The sequence below is a fragment of the Elephas maximus genome, chromosome 18, assembly GCF_024166365.1.
Source record: "Elephas maximus indicus isolate mEleMax1 chromosome 18, mEleMax1 primary haplotype, whole genome shotgun sequence".
NCBI lineage: Eukaryota > Metazoa > Chordata > Mammalia > Proboscidea > Elephantidae > Elephas > Elephas maximus.
The window spans coordinates 36953317-36970691 of NC_064836.1; the positions used below are offsets into that span (position 1 = coordinate 36953317).

At 38.3% G+C, this 17375-nt stretch overlaps 1 pseudogene; it reads right to left on the minus strand.

Annotated features, from left to right (window-relative positions):
• Nucleotides 1-8147: 8147 nt before the first annotated feature.
• On the minus strand, nt 8148-15142 carry LOC126061760 (polyadenylate-binding protein-interacting protein 1-like; annotated as a pseudogene).
• Between the last annotated feature and the right edge of the window lie 2233 nt (nt 15143-17375).

Sequence of the window (17375 nt, forward strand, 5' to 3'; positions counted from 1 at the left end):
ACAAGGGTCAGGTTTATTTAAGAAAAAAAAAAACTATGAACCAGAGTTCACATGATGTCTTAGCCATCTAGCGCTGCTCTAACAGAAGTACCACAAATCGATGGCTTTAACAAAGAGGAATTTATTCTTTCACAGCCTAGTAGATTACAAGTTCAAATTCAGGGTGTTAGCTCCAGGGGAAGGCTTTCTCTCTCTGTCGGCTCTGGAGGAAGGTCCTTGTCATCAATCTTTCCTTGGTCTAGGAGCTTCTCTGTGCAAGAACCTCAAGTCCAAAGGAAGCACTCTTCTCCTGGTGATGCTTTCTTGGTGGTATGAAGTACCCCTCACTCCACTTTCTTCCCTTTCCTTTTATTTCTTCTTTCAAGACAAAAGGTAGTGCAGGCCACACTCCAGGGAAACTCCCTTACATTGGATCGGGGATGTGACCTGAGCAAGGGTGTTAGGTCCCACCCTAATCCTTCTTAACATAACCTAATTTTGCCTTATTAACCACAGGCAGAGATTTACAACACATAGGAAAATCGTATCAGATGACAAAATGGCAGACAATCATACAATACTGGGACTCACGGCCTAGCCAAATTGATACACATATTTTTTGGGGGACACAACTCAATCTATGACACATGATCTAGCTTTAATACTTACCTGCCCTGTGATCTTAAAGAAGTCACAATATTTTAAGTCTCTGTTTTGTGATTAAAAAAACAAAACAAAACAAAAAACTAGGGTAATAATAATTGATCAACCAACCTTACATATTTTCTTAACATAAGTCAAGTAGAAGTTAAAGTGCTAAAAGATTCTAATGTAATATATTTATAACTTACTACAAATTAATGGAGTCAAAAGCAGGTAGTTATCATTGAAAACAATAGTGACAAGGTAATGTGCTTGTTATTTAAACTGAATTAATAAATACAAAGCCTCTGCTAAGTTTCAGATGTCTGGCTGGTGGAGGATGTCATAGAAAGGCTCACAGGAGCAAAGGCTTGTGTTTCATGGCTGACAATAATGGAGACATACTTGTTAAGGAAACTTATCAAAAATTTGGTTTCTTAGCAAATTGAGTGTGTAAACTGTATTTGTATGTATACTAAGTATTACACACACACGTACATATGCACATTTAGTTATTTTAAAGGACAAAAGTATTTCAGGCTGTGGGAACAGTTGAGAAGCCATGTAAAGGTAGATACGAAGAAGGCACACACAGAACTTTCCATCCTGAAGGAGAGATTAAAGTTCAGGAGGAAAATGATTTTTAAAAAATGTGGATGAAAACGGCAGTCATTCTAGGACTCTGAACAAGTAATTTTTGTTATGCAAATATCATTTTAAGTAAATTTGTGTGGCAGTAGCTTTGAAAATAGATTGAATGAGGCACAGAATAAAGGATTATCAACAGTAAGCTGAAGCAGAGATAAGGGTGAAAGAATTTACAGGAATGAAGAGGAAAGATGACACATAGATGACTTGGTGACAGAATGGATTAAAGACCTGAAGGAGAAAGAAGAGTTAAAAACACTTTTTCATTTTCTACCTTAAGTGTATGGAATACATACATACACACACATATTTAAATTGCTTCGGCACACACACACAAAAAGTTATTCTTTAGTTATCTTTACAACTAGTTGCTGTTGAGTTGATTCCAACTTATGGTGACCCGGTGTGTGTCAGAGTAGAACGCTGCTCCAAAGAATTTTTAATGGCTGATTTTTCGGAAGTAGATTGTTAGATCTTTCTTCAGAGGTTCTTCTGGGTGTCCTCGAACCTCCAACTTTTCAATTCTCAGCCAAGCACTTAACTGTTTGTGCTACCCGGGGACATCAAGTCAACTTTACCGAGGTAAAAATTAATCTTTCTCTGAGGTAGTCAGGGGCTAAAAGTAGAGCAGCATTGCAATGACATCATGCAGTAACTAGGAAATTTGAAAACTGAAAACACATCAGCATTGGAAAAATTTGGGTTAGTAACTATCCCAATAAGATTGTGGAGAAGTACTTTTTGAATTTTTTAGTATAATCAATGCCTGTGAAATCAGTGCCAAACCCAATGAGTAGGAAATTTTCATTCACTTTCTTTTAAGAATAGATTTTACTCTGCTTAATCCTCTAAGATATCACACAAAATCAATTACTTTATGTTCATAAAAGGAATTGTGGATGCCGATTTTACCACTTGCTATTATGCATAGGGGTTTTTAATAGACAAGAGGAGAATATTCAAAGAACCTGATCCCAGAATCCTTAAAACAGATGTAAATTAATATAAGACTTAAGGTCGCAAAGGGAATAATCTTTCCAAAATGCTGCCTTCTTTTAAACATTAGTTGAAAATTTGGCAATAGTACTGTACAAATCCATTCTCAATTATTTGAAAACAACTGAATTCAAGTTTTGAATAATAAACCTCTGACAATTTGACATTTAATTTTATCAGAACACTGTCATAACCAAAATGTTAATGAAACCATATTTTATCAGTCTTCAGTAAAAGGAAAAATGCGTCAATTAGACAAAGGCGCAAATCATGATGATTTTGAAGATGAAAATTTTTTTGCACGTGGTAAACTGTCTGCATATATAAAAAGAGGATTTTTTATTTTCCCTAATGAATTGCTTTTATGTAGATGTTTCCTCAGGGTGCCCTTTCTTTTTGAAATGGAAAATAAGATAGATTATTTAGGAAACTGTTAATTCGTATGTGTTACTTTTTTTTGTTTCTTTGTTCATTTCTTCAAAAAGACTTTAAGCCTCCTGAGGGCAGGGATCATGCCTCCTTCTTTTGTATTTCCTACAGCACTGTATTACTTCCCTAGACCAGACCCTCGAGTCAATTCCAATTGCCATCAAGTCAATTCTAACTCACTGTGACCTCGTGTGTTAAAGAGTAGAACTACTCTGAGGGGTTTTCTGAGACTAATCTTTACGAAGCAATTCCCCCGGCTTTTCTTTCAAGGAGCCACTGAGGGTGTTCAAACCACCATCCTTTAGGTTAGCAGCTGATCTCAGCTGGCATAAGAAATTACCACAAAATGAGTGGTTTGAAACAAGAGAAATTTATTCTGTTAGAGTTCCGGAGGCTAGAAGTTTAAATTCAGGGTGTTGGCAGGGCCATGCTCTCTCTGAAGACTCTGAGGGAAGGTTCTTCCTAGGTTCTTGTGGCAGCCCTTGCTGCTTGTTTGTTATGTTTATTCCAGTTTCTGGCAGCATAACACCAATCACTGCCTCTCTCTTCACATGGTCGTCTTCCCTCTGTTTCTCACCATTTTAAGACCACCATCATAATGGCTTATCTTAACTAATTACATCTGCAATGACCTTATTTCAGTTAAGGTCAAATGCTGATCATGGGCTACATAGAATTTTATTACCTCTTTGCTCTAAGGCCCTTCTCAAATTAATATTGTTCATATCAGAAGTTCTCCAAAGTGCCCACTGTAATTCTAAATTACTCTTGAAGAAATCAAGTTATTTAGAAAAATAATACATGCATTACAGTTACAGTGTGAACAGGTTCTTTGGGGTATACACCCAGCAGTGGAATTGCTGGATCATATAGTAGCTCTATGTGTGATTTTTTGAGAAACTACCAAATTGTTTTCCACAGTGGTTATACCATTTTACAATCCCAGTAGCAATAGATGAGGTTTAGAGGGAGAGGTTTTAACAAAGAGGAGACCACCAAGTGAATTTATGAAATTATATTACTTGCAATCCAGGCAGTAGGGGAAGGATCTGGGTAAATATTTGAGTTAAATATTTGTTGATTGTGAATTGAGTCTTTACTTTTTATTTTGTCTGGTTTTGCTTTGTAGAGCCAAAAGTGACACCTGAAATATATATATGTTTCTCAAGAGGCATGGGGTGAATATAATCACTGGAAGGAAAGTAATATTGGGTAACTAATGAAAAGCCACCACTTGTTTATCAGTTTGTTGTACTGTGGTGGCTTACATGTTGCTATGATGCTGGAAGCTATACCACTCGGATTTCAAATACCAACGTGGTCACCCATGGTGGACAGATTTCAGTGGAACTTCACAACTAAGACAGACTAGGAAGATAGGCCTGGTGATCTACTTCCAAAACTTAGTCAATGGAACCTTACGGATCGGATCACAACACAATGTTATCAGATATCAGTAGAAGATGAAGCTCCTGGGTGGGAAAGCACTACACAACAGCCACAACAATGAACTCAACCGTCCCAGTGATCATTAAGGTGGTGCAGGAATGGGCAACTTTCATTCCGTTACACATAAGGTCAGCATGAGTGGCTTGAGAATGAAAAGAAAACCTATTCTTAATGGGTCACTGGGAAAAATAAATTAGTAGTAGGAGAAGCAAATTTGATAATTTGATATGCTGAGAACATCAGAGCTTTATGTACAGAACTGAAACCAACATAAATTCCTACCTCTATGTGAAAAAAAACAAAACCGTTGGGTTCCTATGTTAAGTGATACTGAGATGAAGCAAACAAAGGCTTAGCTATTTTCTCCTGGAAACAATAACTCCTAGAAGATAAGACTGATCAACGAAATTAATCTAATTATCTATACTAGCAGGTTGCTCAGCAAGGCTCACTCCACCTTGCTGTTGCACTCATCCGAAGTTATTGTTACAAATTCTGCCAATCCCAGGCAGTTTCCTTATTTGAAAGAGCTACCTTAAAAGCTCCCAGTCTAGGCCCTAAGACTCCATATTTACGGTTCCTTAACTTTCACTTTTAAAGACATTATTACATTGGTCTTTATAGTCCGTAGGTGATGCAAAATGTTGCCTTCAACTGTCTAACCTAAAGGTTGCTGGTTCAAACCTACTCAGTGGTACCATGGAAGAAAAGGCCTGGAGATCTGTTTATGTTAAGATTACAGTCAAGAGAACCCTATGGAGCAGTTCTCTTCTGTAACACATGGGGTCTCCATGAGTCATAATCTACTCATGGGTAACTGACAACAACCGCAAGCTAGTGTTATGCCTTACTGCAGTAAGTCTTAAAAATGTAGCTTTGCTTGATCAACATGTTCCTCTGGCCATCTTTTTGGCCTTTTGGGGGCTTTAACATTGACAGCCTTGGAGGTTTTATAATATCCTGTTGTTACCTCCTTACTACCACAAATTGAGATCCTCAGCCCTAAACTGAGTCCTTCCTGAAAGCCTTCCAACTGCTACATGAGGTAAGGCCCCCATTGGGTCTGAGCTCCAATTTTTTTTTCATCAAGTTCTCAATATCCCAACTGTTTATTTTAATTTCTATGCTTGAGGAATTTTTTAAAAAATTGTTTGTTTTATGGCCTGGTTTGAAATGCTTAGCCTTAGAAGAAAAAAAAAAAAAGCTGCCCTTTATTCACAACACTACTGTGCCTTAAAAAAAAAAAAAAAAATGGGGGAGGGCAGTTCTCCCTATATTCTGTTTTAAGCTTAGAAAAGGAAGTTCTTAGAGAAAAGTTAGACTTGGATGTGATACATATCTTTTAAGGCTGCCACAAAAGCTGATGAATTCAGAAAGCCATGTCAGACAGGCACTAGTTTAGGAAATATTTGCATTGGGTCATCTATCAAAACCTTGTTTAGAATTTGTCACTGCCTTGTTCAAATATGTGTGTGAGTTTGGTCAAGGGAAAAACCTCTTGACACTTGCTAAACGTCAGAACTATGGATTTGCCAGCTTTTCAATCATGACAGCTAACCATTAGTTTGAGGGCTCAAGGTACAACACACATGTGCACCACAAAAAAAAAAAAAAAAATTGGCTGACCTGTTGCCAGACTTTTGTGGGCTCCTCTCAGTCAAAGTCCATGTCCTTTCTGCACCAGACTTCAGTTTTCTTCATTTGTTCATACTATAACTGTAATTCATGTATTATTTTTCTAAGTAACTTGATTTCTTCGAGAGTAATTTAGAATTACAGTGGGCACTTTGGAGAACTTCTTATATGAACAATATTAATTTGAGAAGGACCTTAGAACAAAAAGGGGATAACATTCTATGTAGCTCATGATCAGCCTTTTTTGTTTACTACAAGAGAGCTTTCAAAGAAATTTAGATTCCAAAATGTTTCTGCAAATGATTTTATAGCCGCCCAAACGAAACCAAACCCATTACCGCTGAGTCGATTCCGACTCATAGCGACTTTATAGGACAGAGTAGAACTGCCCCATAATTTCCAGGGAGCACCTGGAGGCTTTGAACTGCCGACCTCTTGGTTAGCAGCTGTAGCACTTAACCACTACTCCGCCAGGGTTTCCATTAGCCAAGTCAAATGAAAAATGTGACATCATAAAGCTATCTTTCTTTTTTTTCCCCTGAACTCTAACTCAAACCTTCCAGACTTTATTCCACTATTTCTTTCCCCTGTGTAATACTTTTTTTAATTTTTTTTTTCAAAGTCTACTCTTAATTCAGACTGGGCAAACAAGCAGGAAAGTAAGAAAGCTAAATATATTAGCAGACACAGATGTACCAAATGTAAAATGGAATTACTAGTAGAACTATTTACATGCATATTTACAAGTGGTCCTTTTTTACATAAGTTTTACTTTAGTTAGCTGGAAACAGATTTTTGACATTAGGTGAAAGTATTACTTAAATAAGGCAGGGGTGGTATCATATTATAGAAAAAAGTATTAGAAAAGTGATCCTCAAGGTGTATCAGTTATAAAGCAGATGAAAACTTGAATGACAAAGATCTAGTAAAATCCTCTAGTAAAAAAGTCAGTGTAACTCATGCTAGAAGATAAAAATGAGAAAGCCTTATAAATAAAGCAGAATCACGCTTTAGGTCTTATGGTAATGAAGTTAGTCAGGTGGAAAAAAAAATTAAAGGTGTAAAGGTAACTGAAAGAACAATTCTAGAACGGGAATAAATCGTCAGTGAAGAGTCTTCATTGCTTTGTTGAGAGTTCTCTAAGTCTGTCTTTCTTTGAACGACATTTTGAAAGCCCTTGGTATCAAACAGTATCTGCATATGTGACACTTTAGTGCTAAAGATTTTCATGATTGTGATTCATATTTGAAATTTCATTGAGACACTAAATGTCAAAGAAAAATGAAAGCTGTAATGCTCAAATCTAAAAAAGAATGCTACATTTTTGCAGTCATATGTATTTCCAGGCTAAGACTAGTTCCCAAGAAAAGGAGAATTTAAAGGATAAACTTGTAAACATATAACGAAATATACTTTCAACATTTATTTCAAAAGCAACTTTATTGCAGCCAAAACAGTGGATTTAACTGTACATAATTGTTATATACATATAATATATATATATGTATATATATATATATAGTTTTTGTTGCTGTTGTTAGGTGCTGTCGAATTGTTCCGACTAATAGTGATCCTATGTACAACAGAACGAAACACTGCCTCATCCTGCGCCATCCTCACAATCACTGTTATGCCTGAACCCATTGTTGCAGCCACTGTGTCAATCCATCTCATTGAGTGTCTTCCTCTTTTTTGCTGACCCTCTACTTTACCAGGCATGATGTCCTCCTTCAGGGATTGATCCCTCCTGATAACATGTCCAAAGTATGTGAGATGGAGTCTCACCATCCTCACTTCCAAGGAGCACTCTGGCTAAATTTCTTCCAACACAGACTTGTTCATTCTTCTGGCAGTTTACGGTATATTCAATATTTTTCGCCAACACCATAATACAAAGACATCAGTTCTTTTTTGGTCTCCTCATTCAGTGTCCAGCTTTTGCATGCATATCAGGTGATTGAAAATATCATGGCTTGGGTAGGTGCAATTTAGTCCTCAAAGTGACTATATATATGGTGGGGCTGTGGTTAAGAACTCCACTGCTAACAAAAAAGGTCAGCAGTTCAAATCCACCAACTGCTCCTTGGAAACCCAATGAGGCAGTTCTATTCTGTCTTATAGGTTTGCTATGAGTTGGAATCGCCTCGATGGCATAGTTTTTTTCTTTTTTTACATACGTATGTATATACACACATTTTAAGTTACAGGGAATAAAGTTTACTTTGTTAGATAGTGTTAAGCAAAATTAAAGTTGCATACATTAGTAACATAACTCAGCATCCTTCATTTTGGGTGTGAATCATTTTCCTCTCTTCTACTAGATCACATACCTAAACTGCTTCATAAAACTGATATACTGAAATTTAGCTTCACTGTTCTTGCTTATGCTATGATTCTAAACAAAACTTTTCATAAGCTTCTTCTATTTCTTGGTCCATCTCATCACCAATATCATCCAAGTATGGATCACCCTCCCCCCCAAAAAACAACTCATAGCCATTAAGTCAATATCGACTAATATAGACCCTATAGGACAGAGTAGAACTACTCCATAGGATTTCCAAGCAGCAGCTGATGGATTTAAACTGCTGACCTTTTTGTTAGCAGCTGATTCAACCACTGAGCTACCAGAGTTCCTATGGATCACCAGCCTCCAATGAATCTCCTCCACTTTCTACATAATCTGGAAAAAAGTCTTCTCTTTCAAGTAACTCTTGATATCTCTCTTTGTAATTTGGATCAGCAACAGTGAAAAGAGCACCATCAGACGTATAAAATGTTGATTAATTCATATAACAGTTAGGATCATTTTCAGGTGTTGCTTCTGTATTTGTGGACATTGCATGGATTCTACGTCAGTTCCTCCACCAGAGTTCTACAAGCTTCCAGAGCATCTGTTTTACATCTCTGTGGCAATTTGCATCTAGGACAATATTTTCAATTCTCTGAATAATTTCTTCCATTCTTTACCCCTCCGGGCATCTTCCAAAACTGACCCTGTCAATTTCACTAATTTTTCTGCACAAATTAACTTGTCATCCACAGGGTTGAAAAAGAGGGCATTCAATAACTCCTGAAGACCGATTTGAAGAATATCTGCTCTTGTGACCTATCCATTTCTTCCCTTGATATCCAGCTTAAGACAAAGTTATCCCAGAAAGAGGACAGATGCATAAAATCGTTTTCCAGTCACTTCATCTCCTTTTGCAGCCTGATCTTTAACTTCATATTCAGTCTGACATCTTATGGCTGATTTTAAGCCCTGGTCTCATTCTTACAAAGAATATTTTAAAGACAAAACAAGGAGACAGAAATTCACAGAAAAATTTACAGTAGTTCTTGGACGATGTAGAGCTCCAAAAGCTATATCAATTTGTGCTTAAGGCTGGAGAAACTTCAGGAGCAAACAATTGGAAGAAAAAGGTAATCTGGGAATGCCCTTAGTCTGTGACCAGAGATACAACACCCTCTCCCCTCCCCTTGCATCAAAACCAAGAGAAACTTGGAAAAGCCTTAAATGTTGATTAAGGTATCCTGAAGCCTATTTCCAATGTCTTTAATATGAAAATAGATTCTATTCTAATTTAATCTACTGGCAAAGAAAGAATGAGCCCATTGGAGATTTGAGAAATACTCTTTTTATTATCTTTAGATCAAATGAAGGAATTTTGCAAAACCAATGACTTCTTCTTTGCAAATACCTTCTTTCACCAACATAAATGGCATCTATACACATGGACCTCACCAGATGGAACACAAAGAAATCAAATTGACTACATCTGTGGAAAGAGATGATGGAAAAGCTCAATATCATCAGTCAGAACAAGGCCAGGGGCTGACAGTGGAACAGACCATCAATTGCTCACATACAAGTTCAAGCTGAAACTGAAGAAAATCAGAGCAAGTCCATGAGAGCCAAAATATGACCTTGAGTATATCCTACCCAAATTTAAAGACCATCTGAAGAATAGATTTGATGCACTGAACACTAGTGACTGAAGACCAGATGAGTTGTGAGATGACATCAAGAACATCATACATGAAGAAAGCAAGAGGTCACTGAAAAGACGGGAAAGAAAGAAAAGACCAAGGTGGATGTCAGAGGAGACTCTGGAATTTGCTCTTGAACGTCGAGCAGTTAAAGCAAAAGGAAGAATTGATGAAGTAAAAGAACTGAACAGAAGAGTTCAAAGGGCCTCTCAAGAAGACGAAGTAAAGTATTACAATGACATGTGCAAAGAGCTGGAGATGGAGAACCAAAAGGGAAGAACATTCCCGGCCTTTCTCAAGCTGAAAGAACTGAAGAAAAAATTCAAGCCTCAAGTTGCAATAGTGCAGGATTCCATGGGGAAAATATTAAAAGACCCAGGAAGCATCAAAAGAAGAGGGAAGGAATACACAGAGTCATTATACCAAAAAGAATTAGTTGATGTTCAACCATTTCAAGAGGTGGCATATGATCAGGAACCGATGGTACTGAAGGAAGAAGTCCAAGCTGCTCTGAAGGCATTGGCAAAAAACAAGGCTCCAGGAATTGATGGAATGTCAATTGAGATGTTTCAACAAACAGATGCAGCGCTGGAGGTCCTCACTCATCTACGCCAAGAAATATGGAAGACAGCTTCCTGGCCAACTGATTGGAAGAGATCCATATTTATGCCTATTCCCAAGAAAGGTGATCCAACCTAATGTGGAAATTATAGAACAGTATCATTGATATCACACCCAAGCAAAGTTTTGCTGAAGATCATTCAAAGATGGCTGCAGCAGTATATCGACAGGGAACCACCAGAAATTCAGGCCGGTTTCAGAAGAGGACGTGGAACCAGGGACATCATTGCTGTTGTCAGATGGATCCTGGCTGAAAGCAGAGAATACCAGAAGGATGTTTACCTGTGTTTTATCGACTATGCAAAGGCATTTGACTGTGTGAATCATAACAAATTATGGATAACATTGTGAAGCATGGGAATTCCAAAACACCTAATTGTTCTCATAGATCAAAAGGTAGTCGTTTGGACAGAACAAGGGGATATTGATTGGTTTAAAGTCAGGAAAGGTGTGTGTCAGGGTGGTTGTATTCTTTCACCATACCTATTCAATCTGTATGCTGAGGAGATAATCCGAGAAGCTGGACTATATGAAGAAGAATGGGGCATCAGGATTGGAGGAAGACTTATTAACAACCTGCATTAAGCAGATGACACAACCTTACTTGATGAAAGTGAAGAGGGCTTGAAGCACTTACTAATGAGGGTCAAAGGCCACAGCCTTCAGTATGGATTGCGCCTCAACATAAAGAAAACAAAAATCCTCACAACTGGACCAATGAGCAACATTATGATAAACGGAGAAAAGATTGAAGTTGTCAAGGATTTCATTTTACTTGGATCCACAATCAACAGCCACGGAAGCAGCAGTCAAGAAATCAAAAGATGCATTGCATTGGGCAAATCTGCTGCAAAGGACCTCTTCAAAGTGTTGAAGAGCAAAGGTGTCACCCTGAAGACTAAGGTGCGCCTGACCCAAGCCATGGTATTTTCAATACCATCATATGCATGTGAAAGCTGGATAGTGAATAAGGAAAACCGAAGAATTGACGCTTTTGAATTGTGGTATTGGTGAAGAATATTGAATATACCATGGACTGCCAAAAGAACGAACAAATCTGTCTTAGAAGAAGTACAGCCAGAATGCTCCTTAGAGGCAAGGATGATGAGACTGCGTCTTACATACTTTGGACATGTTGTCAGGAGGGATCAGTCCCTGGAGAAGGACATCATGCTTGGCAGAATAAGGGGTCAGTGGAAAAGAGGAAGACCCTCAATGAAGTGGATTGACACAGTGGCTGCAAAAATGAGCTCAAGCCTAACAATGATTGTGAGGATGGCTCAGACCCAGGCCGTGTTTCGTTCTGTTGTGCATAGGGTTGCTATGAATCAGAACCAACTCTACGGCACCTAACAACAACAACAACAGATAACATTCAGAAATAGATCCTGAAGTGTAAATGAACCCAGACCTCTTTTTTCTTTTAGTGAGCTCCTGTAAGCCTGGAATAGAGGACATAATAGGTAAGAAATTACTGCAATGAATGAGAAATACTCCATTACCAAACCTCCAACACCTCTGTGGATATGTTGAAAGAGCTTTGGAACAAAAGCATAAAAATACCCTGAATATATTTCACTGGTCTTACAGTAAAGCAGTTAGGTGTTTCCATTCCTGTTGGTAAGCCCAGGGTGAAGGAGTTTTTTGATTAAGCAGGGAGAACATTGAAAAAACAATTCCCATACACTAGCTAAGACACTGAAGGGAAGAAACAGAAACAAAAAACAAAAACAAACAAGGTGGATGATCACTGAAGGTGCTCTGGGGGGGGGGAACCAAGTAACCAAATTACTACTTTACACTACCTCACAAGGAGGCATTTTATCTAAATATTAAAGAGAAAACTTGAACACGTGATTGATTTGGGTGCCAAAATATCTACCTTACACCTTTTTACAAAACACATTTTTTTTTTTCCTAATGAGTCAAAAACCTAATAAGTGGTAGGTATCTCTCATACTTTTTTTATCTCTCATACTCAGATTTTTCCATGTCCCAGCTTATTCATCACTTGCAGACTTTTTATTTGAGAAACGTTTTTCCTTCCTTTGCAACATCACATCTGGTAACTTAAGAGGAAGAGGTATGCTGTGCAGATAGAATTATCAGTAAATGCTCTTGTCCTCTACTCTTGTTTTTTGAAAGATCTAGCAATACCCCTATCCATAATCAGGCCATAGGCATATTTGACATTGATTTAGCAATATCTGTGTCTCTGAGTTAAACCCTAATTGAAGATCACCACAAAGTGGTGAATTCTTTGTGAGCCCAAATTTCTACTGACATTGGCATAATCATTTGAGTTCATTAAGTTTCAGATTGATGCATCCGTGTCTTTGTGAAATCCCCCACAATACTCTCTAAAACTAGAAGCTAAAGGAGTACTAAAACCAGTAGTGGAAAGCCTAGTAGTGTAGCTGTTAGTCATACCTTGCATCTATCCCTGTAATAATGCTATCCTTCCAGTCAAGAAACCCATCTGGGGAAGATATTGATATATTCAGCACCTCAGGGACATAATGAGATAATCACCCCACACTTCCATGTAGTCCTGAACACAAATGATATTTCATCCTTTGTGCCACATTAGGGTGTATATAATCTAGCTGTACATTTGTGTTCTGTCTTCTTTAGTGTTGGTTAGGTAAATGTTTAATACTTTTTTGCCTTTGCCTGGGAACATCAATAATACATCTGGATTACTGAGGCACTCTCCTTCTTTTCACAGTTTCTTATCCAGGGTCTTTATGGCTTTCAGGATCCTTATGCAGATGACCTACTGCTATGTTCAAACCATGAGGCTATCTGTACCCAACGGATTATTTTATGTACTTTGTTGTGAAGCTCAGGAAATCCTGATGGCGTAGTGGTTAAGAGCTATGGATACTAACCAAAAGGTCAGCATTTCAAATCCACGAGGCGCTCCTTGGAAACCCTATGGAGCAGTTCTACTCTGACCTATAGGGTCACTATGAGTTGGAATCAACTCTACAGTAATGTTTATTTTTATTTTTACGAAGTTCAGAGAGGATTTAAAGTTTCCAATGGAAACTTTGCATTTTTCAAGATAAAGGGGATTACATAGGACATGACTTAGCCAAAGGAGATGCTCGTCTCACTTCCGACAGATTACAAAGAATTCAAACACTTCTGGTTGCTAAGAGATAATTAAGATTTCTGAATCCCGCTGGCCTCATTAGGGAATGAATTCCCAATTTGTCTGAAATTGCCACACCTATGAGGTACCTGGAGCACTGGTGGTGCAGTGGTTACAAACGAGATGTTAACCAAAAGGTGGGCAGTTTGACTCCATCAGCTGCTCCTTGGAAACCCCATGGGGCAGTTCCACTCTGCCTATAGGGTCACCATGATTTGGAATTGACTCGACAACAATGGTTTGCTTTTGTTTTTTATGAGGTATGTTGGTGGCACAAATGACTTGTGCTTGGCTACTAACCAAAAGGTTAACAGTTCACACCCACTCAGCAATGCTGTGGAAGAAAGGCCTGGAGGTCTACTTCTGAAAGATCACAGCCATGAAAACCATGTGGACAGTTCTATTCTGAAACACACAGGGTCACCATAAGTCAGAACTGGCTCGATGCCAATGGGTTTTTGGTGCGGACTAATTTCTACCTGATTCCTGCTTTGAAAGACCCATCTTAAAACCATTCAGGCAAGATTATAAAACCCTAAACTTCCCCTTCCCAGATTCCAGCACTTAAGGCATTACTACAGCTCTGTCAAGGTGTGTGTGTGTGTGTGTGCACGCATGCGCACAGGTTTGTGTGTATTTCTACCTTAGTACAATAAGCCTAAAACACTAAACTTTGCTCGATCATCAGATTTGTCTAGGGACTTTTTGCGCAAAGACGACAGTTGACAATGAAATCAAGTAGATGAACATAGACAAGATATTAACTGTGAAGAGCTTTGAAAGCGGGGAACAAATGAATTATATTGTCATATTGTAGACTGGTTATTTTTGCCTATTTGTGTGTGCTGTTTTTAGGAAAAATGAAGCAGGAAGCAGAGAAATGTTGCTACAATTGTTCAACGTATAAAACACCGTAAGTGGGGAATAATAAGTGTTTGAGAGAAACATGAGGCAAAGCATAGACTTCCAGATTGCTGCTGCATTTTCTCCTCATACATTTTCTATTTTTTTTTTTTAATCTATTACGATAGAAAATATGTAATTTCTTTACTTTGTTTTGGTTATTTCTCTTTTTTCTATTCTGCTCATCAATCAATAGTAAGGTAAGAGAATTTTTAAAATTATTTTTTTTCTTTTTGCCACCATGATGAAGCAACAATTAAATAGGTCTAGATATCTTGTGGAAACCCTGGTGGAATAATGGTTAAGTGCTACGACTGCTAACCAAAGGGTTGGCAGTTCGAATCCTCCAGGTACTCCTTGGGGACTCTATGGGGCAGCTTTACTCTGTCCTATAGGGTCTCTATGAGCCGGAATCGACTCAACAGCACTGGGATGGGTTTAGATATTTTGCAGTGGATTTCTACTAATTTTTATTTTTAATGTTCTGTGACGTGAGGTTATTGTTAAAAATTGTGTCAAGATGAGTCTGCAAAATGCAAATTCTTAGACTTATGGGGCAGGAAGAGACCTAGAAGTCAGTAGCCGCATAGCTGGAATCACCTATTGAAGCTACATTTTTGGATGTTGACCCTACTTTTCTCTCCAGCTGGTTCTGATGACCAATGGCAGCTGAACCCCACTGTTATAACCCATGTAGCGTGGAATACATCTTGGGAAACTGAGATTTCCGGAGGTTAATTTTTCATTCAAGGATGTAAAACTAGTAAGTGGTAGATGTGAGAATTTTACCACCAGTTGCCCTCCAGTGCTTTCGGAGTCATTGCAACCCCATCTGCATCGGAGTAGAATTGTGTGCTGCCCAGGGTTCTCAATGGCTGGTTTTTTGGAAGTAGATCACCACGCCTTTCTTCTGAGGCATCTCTGGGTGAACTCAAACCTCTAACCTTTTGGTTAACTCATGATTTCTGATGTCAAAGTATGAATCGTGAAAAAATAAATCATAAAAATAAAGCCGATGGTGTACTTCATGCATTGAGACATTGAATATTACTAGTTAAACTTCTAGGTCATGGTAGTGGTGCCTAAGTTAACTTGTTCAGTTCAACATATTCTGATTCCTTTATATCAGGTGTCAGCAAACTACAGCTGGTGAGCCAAATCTAGCATGACACATGTTTTCTCACGGTCTGCAAGCTAAGAATGGCTTTTTCATTTTTAAATGATGAAAAATATTAAAAGAAGATTAATATCTGTCACACATGGAACTTCTATGAACTTCAAATTTCAGTGCCCATACATAAAGAGGCAGGACTCAATCTACAAGATTATATTCTGTTTTAAGTCAATCTCTTTTGAGATATAAAAGAGAGAAGCAAGCAGAGAGACAGGGGAACCTCATACCATCAAGAAAGTAGTGCCAAGAGCAGTGTGTGTCCTTTAGACCTGGGGTCCCTGCACTGAAAAATACCTAGAGCCCTAGAGCTGGGGAAGATTGATGACAAGGACCTTCCTCCAGAGCTGACAGAGACAGAAAGTCCTCCCCTGGAGCTGGCCCCTGAATTCAGACTCCTAGCCTCCTAGACCATGAAAGAATAAATTTCTGTTCATTAAAGCCATCCACTTGTATTTCTGTTACCGCAGCACTAGATAACTAAGAGAGTCACACTTTTTACAAGTTCTAGATCAGTGTAAATTAGTGGACGTGTGTAATTATGTAGCATAAGGAGAGGTAGGGTACGTTCTTGGCTGTGCTAGTGGGTATTCCTTTAACCCACTCATTATTCTGTTGGACTTTAATTGTGTCCTTGGGTTGATATGTTTAAGATTAATGATGCACTTAGCCTGAATCAAGATTCACAGAGACATGAAGATACAGCAGAGTGTACAAAGCATAATAGCTAAGGGTCTTGCTTTTTTCCTTTGGAGAAATCCTGAGGATTTTACATGTAAGGAATCCAGGCAGTTATAGCAAATCTCCCAGGGGAGGCATAGCTCTGTCATATTCCTGTCATAGAGCTGATAGTACACCTATGCTAGGTTACTTGGAAAAATATGGCAAGCTGATGCCAGTCACTTTGGAGTTCAATAGAGTTGAATTTAATTGAGCAGTGAGTATACATAATATTTTGCATAACTCTCTAGCTGGAAAACAAAAACTTCACACTCTGTGCCTAATGAGATGCTAGTGGCTGTCACAAAGCAGTATGAGTCTGTGTCCTAAAAGCAAGATTTTGTTAGTAATTGATGTAAATCATAGATGGGCTCTCAGTGTGAATGTAGCTACTAAATAATCAAACTTTGCAGTGACTAACATGTCCTGGGATGGTACGAAAATGTCCACATGGATTATATGGGCAGGGCTCAAGCTGCTACTTATTAGGATTACAGTAAAAAATGGCAATAATAGTAACAACAGTGGAAATAGCAGTTATTATTATTGTTGCCATACATAGAGCCCTTTTTATATGCCTGACACTCCTTAGGTACTTTAGAAAGTTTAAATCATTTAAATCCTCACGGAGTCCCTGGATGTGGTAAACGTTTCATATGTTCCGCTACTAATCGAAAGGTTGGAGGTTCAAGTCCACCCAGAGATCACTTGGAAGAAAACCTGGCAATCTACTTTTGAAAAACCAGTCACTAAAAAACTATATGGAGCACAGTTCTATTCTGACACACACGGGGTCACTATGAGCTGGAGTCAACACAATGGTAACTCGTAGTGATAGATAAATCCTTACAGCAACCCTACAAAGTATATACTATTATTACATCCAGTGTGAAGGTGAAGGAAATGAAACACAGAGAGGTTAAGCAACTTGGTGGAGATCACACAGTTAGGAAATAGAATTCACGTTGAACACAGGCAAACTGACTACAGAGTCTTTGCTCTTAACTAGTGACTTTTATTGCTTAATCAAGCTAT